Raw genomic sequence first — 7,627 nt, 5'->3', positions numbered from 1 at the left:
TTGTGACAAATATTTCCGTGATATATTGTCATTTACATAGATACAGGCACGCAATTAAAAAAAAATTAAAGCTACACGGGTGACTATTTTGCATTTAAATGCTCAAAAATGTTATAAGAAGAAAAGCAATAAAAGGGATCATGGAATAACTATTCCATAGAACAATAAAACTTTCTTATTTGAAAAAATACGTATCCGCCAAGATGGTAACATATATAACGTCTGAACACGCAAATCATCTATTCTATTTGTAATTTACGCATATGCCTTTTTGTTGTTCAATACTTGAACATAGTTTTACTTAATTTATTCGATGTCAACTTGCCGAACCCCTCGTAAAATCCTATAGATATAGCATGCGTCAGGCGGTCGGAGAATCTGAAACCCAATATTGTAGGTGGATTCGATATAAAACTGAGCAGGATGTAGACAATGGACAGTGGCCATAAAGGAGGAGCTGGGCCAAGATATTTAGCCCTCCTGCCCCTCTGTCCTTAATGTCTTCCCGATTCTCTTTTACGACTCCTGTCTCTTCGACGTCTCTGTGGTATCGTCCTCACCGTTGTTGGAGAAATTTAGGTTGACAGGTTTAGTACCCAAGCCTATTGTTTGTGGCTTAGCATTGGAATGGAAAATCATCTCTATGACGAAAAAATAACATCCAGATGATTGAGATCCAGTGTAGGAAAGGTAAATATAGAGATAACAAATCTTCCAGTAATAAAGTCTCATCGTTAAACGTCTACTTTTAAGAAATTCATACACGTAATTTATCAGGACTCTTATTAATTATAAAAACCTCCTATCTACATTATGTTTGTATAATTTTGAGTGAATCATCAAGACTGATCCACTTATTATCAATCAATTCTTTAAGTTATCAACAGATACAAAATCTATCCAATTTCAAAATTTAGTCTAATAGTTTCTTAGAAAAATAAAGTGATTAGAACATTTTGTAATTCAGGTGATACATGAAAACAAAATATTATATAAAATTATAATAATAATAGAGAAATTGATATATAATATATTTTATTTATCGGGATTACACCCAATCTTATCAAGATGTTTTTAACAATTTACTTCCATCACTATAATATAGGGAAAAAAGAAGAAATAACTACGTACTTGCATTTTCTTAGAAATTTGTATAGAATAGAATCCAAATTGCCTAATTCCACGTTCAAAGAAGTCATTCGGGGTTTTTTTTTTCAATTTATGCTCCTTTTACAACAAGTAATTTCCTTGTTGAAAAACTTTTATTGACACATTTATGTCGAGCCAAAAATACCAGGAACATCTAATGCAAACTCAAGTCTAATGCAAGTCAAGTGTTCAAACACTTGACAACAGCATTGAAATTGAAACAGCATTGAAAATATCTTATTTTATTATATGTGACAAATTATTATTTTATTTTTAATGAAAGAGTGCTACCAATGGATTGTTTCTCTGCACGCCTGTGCATTTTGTATCACTCCATTATAACTGAGATCAAATTTACCGAATGTATAATACAATATACAGTAGTAAATTTCAATAAAGATATTACAAATTTAAAAAATAATGAAAGCAATTTATTCAATAAAGCAGTGTAACTAACAAAATTTCTTGTACTTTAATTAAGTTTGTCTTGAAATCGTTATTAAGATTAAAACTTCAAAAACAGTTTTATTATTATTATTTATTTATTAAAATTTACAACTGTATTAAATAAATCTTTAAAGATTTAAGAAGATACTGTTTCAGTCTGGAACTGATGTATTCTTTCTCGGAAGACCTATAATGATTACATGTCAATAGTCTTAAAATCTCTTTAGGAAAAAAATCATTCATATTCGTATTTAAAATTGTTTTTTCCATTTTTTTAATAACATGAAAACACAAAACACAAACAGTTGTCAATAGGCAAATGACATAGCCTAAACAAATTGTGCTTTTTTTTCCCCTCTAAGAAATAACTTCTTCAAGAAGCGAAAGCACAAATTCTGAAAAATATTACAAAAATACAAATGAGCTAGAAGTGATTTGCCGACTCCTAGTCTAAAAGAATTCGAAAGTAGCAGATCTATTCAACACGGATAAGGACATCATAAAAAAAACAGCAATACTGGTTGTGTTCGAATTTCGACTTCGATTTATTTATTTATTTTTGAGCTTGATAACTACATTTGAGTAGGTGGGAAACCAATGGGTACTAGTAAAAATTTTGTGAATAAGAGTGCCTGAAGTATTTATAAAATAGTGAAATTATCAATAATTATTAGTTATGTATTGATAATTACAAACTTTTGTCCAAAATAAACGTAAATTTAGTATAGTACAGACACTGGCAGGATGTAGACCGACAATAATTTTCACTTACTGGCAAGTAATATTGAAAAATAAAATCGGGTTATGAACGCAATCTTTTTTCGGACGCTTGTTATCCTTTGATGATGTGCTCCCTTGAAGGATTGGAATCCTTGCGATTTTTCTAAACAGATCCCCCGAGAGTCAACCCTTCCATCAATATAAAGCCATTTCGCCTGTTTTGTTTTTTTCCCGAGCGAACGGTAAGTAGATTATCCTCCCCCGTATAGATTCCTCTAGAGCCCCTATTTGTCAGGAAGTATTCGATTTGGAGCGTCCACCGAAGACAATTGGATTAGTTTCTTTTCACAATCTGCTGAATGGGCCTCTGATGGCTTCATTACTGACATGTTACTAGCCTTGTTTCATCCCTTGCAGTAACTAACCCTGCATTGGCTAATGGAGTCCTCTCAATAATCCAATATCTGCAGGATAGGCTATCAGTTGCAATCTCTCCATCAGAGGATTGGAAATGGCAGGCATGGCGAGTCATCTCTTTAGCTTGTGTTAGTAGAGTTTCTATCAGTATATTTATTTTTTTCATATTTCTATGTGGAATTTGGAATTCAAAAGATCTATATTAATCCCTTTGGTGCAATTTTTTTTAAAACATTTTGGCTTCCACAGATTAGGAGACCAGTGTTGCCAAATCTACTAATATTAGCCATCAAACCTATCTGCGATAATCTGGTTTGCAAGAAATGGGAGATAATTCATCTTGCTAACGATTTTTTTTTACAATACGGTAGGGACGTTGGGTTTATCAGATATAGCGACATCTAAGATCTGTAGTAACAAAAACAAAATAACTTATCCAACAGTCTAGCTTCAAATGAAACCTTTTGAACTGTTGGCAGACCTTAATTAAATGGATTTATCTTAAAAACTTGTCTAAGCTTATCAAACTCGACAGAAATATACTACACGGAGAAGATATAATAATCTTTTAGAAAGCAATGATTGTTAAAGTTGTGATGATGAAGATTTATTATCTGAAATCTGGCTGATTACAAACCTCCGAAGAGAGACCTAAAATACCTTTAAAAAATACGTCGTTGCATTGATTGTTAGAAGGGCGGTAGAGAAAAACTAAGTACGTTATTAATTGTTTCATGGTATATAATGTTCTATATATTAATAGAAAATAAAAGCTGGTCGGCTGGACCGGGCACTCTAGTCGTTGAGCCTTATTGTGAGGATAATAAATCAAAATATTATTGTAAGAAATGTTTTCAATAGTTTTGCCCAAGTCATCCTAACATATTTCGTAAATTAATCGGAAGTGGTTATGCTCATGCAAAAATACTGTTTGTATTTTTTCTTATATTCTTTCTTTTTCTTTATTGAAAATTATTAAAAAAAAAAAAAAAGAAATCTCATATGAATTATATTAGAATCATGTCTTTACATTTATTTGATTAAAATGGTTTTGTGACTAAACCGTATCTAATCCATTACGAGTCTATTACTTAACGTTAAAAGTTTTTCACATTTTTACGACTGGGTAAAAACGGCATGATTAAAAAAATATAAAATTAAGTAAACACATCAGAAAATAACTTTATTTTTTTTATTCTTCTGCATTACTTAGGTAGAGCATAATGTTAGATGTGACGTGCGATTGGGACGTCCTTAATAGTCGATTTTTTGTCGTACTACACTCACTAGACATCTTTTTTCTATCATTATCCCATGAACTATAATATTGTTCTAGTTTTAATGACGAATTAGACTCAACATTCGTAATGCAAAATAAGTACCTGCAGAGTCTCTTCCGTCAATTGTACAATGGGTTTAACAAATTTAAACATGGTTATAGGATCATTTAAAAAATATTCAAGGTTCAGTATGTATATTTAGGTACATTACTGTAAATACTAATATCATTGTTATCAGGAAGATATTGATACTCGTGGAAGAGAGCTTAAATGCTTAAGTGTAAGTTTGAATTGAATATTTGGGAAATGATTAATATAAAATTTGGATTAAGGAAACTTTAGGATAAAATCATTAGTAGTAATAAAATAGTTACATACGGTTTTTTTATTAGGATTTGCAATGCAAAATAGTTGGTTGACAACTAAACTTGACTTATTTTACGACTGTAAATTTTTTATTTATTTATTCTTTGTTCCATGTAATAAATTAAATAAAGAAATGACACAATTAGTTTCCTTTTTCTTAATCAATATAGTTTTATACTTAAAACTAGACGTTTTATCAATCATAGGTTTACTTGGGTGTTTTGATGAACCTCTTCAAACCGCAGCTAAACACCCATACATCAGTGATTCAAAGAAAAATCAAACCACAGAAATGGACATATTCAAAAGAACAGAAATAGTAGGAATAAATACATACATAGAATATTGGGACACTGATAGAGAAAGAGGTGGAAATACGTCAAAATATTCGGCTCACATTAGGGATGTTCATAATGTTGTGTTAAATGTTTTAACATCTTAAATGTCAAAAGTATCGGATTGTGAGCAGCCCAATTTAAAGTTATATGCAGAAGAGTTCCTAAAGGATATTCTGGGAAACTTGTTTTGTAATTATATTATTTCAAAAATTTTTTGAGACAAGGTAGTATTTATCAATAAATCAATTTTATATCCAAAACAGTCTCAACACTATTTATTCATTTGTCCAACGTTTCGGCCTTTCTAGCCATCTTCAGGGACATCTTCAATATAAAAATCCTTCTCACATTAATTATTTTCTACTTGCAGGCTATTTTGCCCAGGTCAATTTCTTTATTTAAAGTTAAAACCTCTTTATTTAAATTTTAAAACCAGTGTGGTGTTTTATACTGTGGACAATCTTATAGAATAAATAAATGAATGGTTTTAAAATTTAAATAAAGAGGTTTTAACTTTAAATAAAGAAATTGATCTGGGCAAAATAGCCTGCAAGTAGAAAATAATTAATGTGAGAAGGATTTTTATATTGAAGATGTCCCTGGAGATGGCTAGAAAGGCCGAAACGTTGGACAAATGAATAAATAGTGTTGAGACTGTTTTGGATATAAAATTGATTTATTGTTTTGTAATGTTTACGAGATAATAAAATCTCTAACAGCTTCGTCACATTTTCTCCACCTCACTTGTTCCTTGTTTCCGCTCCAAGCTTTTTTCCCATTTCTCTTATTATTATTTTTGCCCATTACTTTAGAGTTTAAAATCGTCCAAAACAAAAAAAAAACACAAACCAAACACGGGCAACGAGCAATGGACCTATCGAAACAACAACAGACAAAATGGTTTGAAACTCAGTTGTTGACATCATTCTCCATTTAGCAGACTTGCACTCTCAACCATGTTAAATGTTTTTACCATGCTAAAAGAAAATATTTCTCCATTTAACACACTTTAAGATGTTAAGCTAAATTTCATGAACACCTTACCCCTACTATAAGACATTTTTATTGTGTCAGTGAATATGTTTTTTGTTTAAATTGTTCTATATTTACATCTTACATTTAACAATTAATATTTGAGTCATTAATTATATATAATCTTCTACATTTCAAACTTTTGATAATTATAAACAATATATTATCGTAACTTATGAACTTCAATATAAAAAAATCGTAACTAATGTATTTTGTGTTTTTACCTCTAAATCTAGTGATCTATAAGTTTGAATTTTTAGGCGTTCATAACCTGGGAACCTGCGATTCCCACATTAACTTTTGGTAAAATACTTCTCAATTATAAATACGTTTTTTCAACTATTAACTCTCAGCCGTTAGTGTTTTCCTTACCAATACTTTCTTGTTTGTTTTTTTTCGGCACAAAGCAGTTAAAAATAAAATAATATTATTTAGATTTTTTTTCAATTTTCTCATTTTATATTGGCATAGTCGGTTAATTACTTACTATTAGTCGTTACTATTTATTTATTTTCCCGAATTTTTAACACTCGCTGCTTGGTACATGAACCCCTTGAAGACTGATGACAGTGGGAGGGGAGTACAGTAATGAGAGAGCTACCAGGTGTGCGTGGCCAATGGCTCGGAGCCGCCCTGTCTGTATCGGCTCCAGTCAAGGCTCTACTTTCTCTCTCTGCTCTCTTGTCATCCTCAGTTCACTTCTTCCTCTCTTTCGGTTCCACGTCTTTCGCCGAACAGGAGGTGTCGCTCCATCAGCTATCACGCACTTAAACAATCGTTAAATATTACGATTATATAATTTGAAATCATTTTGTATTATAAAATTCGATAAACAGGCCACAAATTAAATAATGTTGACTTATTCACTTACTGACTTAAAAATATTGACCAAAATCATTATTCTGGATATCCTGGGCATCATTCACAAATAAATCTTATCTATACAAATACAAATGTAATGTCTTTTTTCCCACTTATTTGAAGATGTTTCTACACGTTTGCCAAATGATTGATAATTCGCGCATGCGCAAGCATGTGGAGGGCTATGGTTTCGTTATAAGGTATTCTAATTGCTATGAATGTTTTCATAATATATTTTGTTGGATTTAAAAATACATAATATATATTAGGGGTATTCATGATCTATGTTAAAGCGTGTTAAATGGAAAAACTCGTGTTAAATCGAAAAAAATTGCCTTCTTTTGCCGTGGTAAAACGAAATAACATTTAACATGGCTGAGAGTCTGTTACTTGGTCAGTTAAATCGAGAATGACGTCACACAATAGACCAGTTGAGATCGCCGCCATATTAGTTGTTGTGACTTTCAATACAGTTGTCAATTAGCTCATCTTCATTCTCTTCTTCACAAGTTTGAAGATCAATAAGACACTCATAAGCTAAACTTTCACACAAATTCCACTTTTCACTCACTCCAGGCATGTTTTAATTAATTACTTAAATCAAAACTGAAGTAAACAATAACATGAGGGTCTGGAAGGAAGGTTATAAACATAAAGGGTTATACAACAAGTTGCTGAGAAAATCCGCTAGGGACTCTTATGCATTTAACGTTTAACATGACTTCAAATAGGGCTCCTCACAATCCTATAGTTATAACATTTAACATGGTAAAACATATAACATTTAACACAACATCATGAATACCCCTATTGTATAAATTATTTGATTCTGTAAAACTAATTTAATTGATAGTAGAAATATGTATAATCCATATTTTGTTATTGAACTCACTATACTTAGGAGAAAAATCTTTTCTTCCTTCAATGATTGACATTTATTCCTGAAACACACTCTATAAATGTCTTTTAATCAGTACTGATCCTGGTAAATATAATCAATGATTGAAATCATATGAT

Source organism: Halyomorpha halys, unplaced genomic scaffold (assembly GCF_000696795.3).
Source record: "Halyomorpha halys isolate HHAL.00 unplaced genomic scaffold, Hhal_1.1 Scaffold3470.1, whole genome shotgun sequence".
Taxonomy (NCBI): Eukaryota; Metazoa; Arthropoda; class Insecta; order Hemiptera; family Pentatomidae; genus Halyomorpha; species Halyomorpha halys.
The sequence above is the reverse complement of the archived record's forward strand: the minus strand, read 5'-3'. Positions refer to the sequence as shown.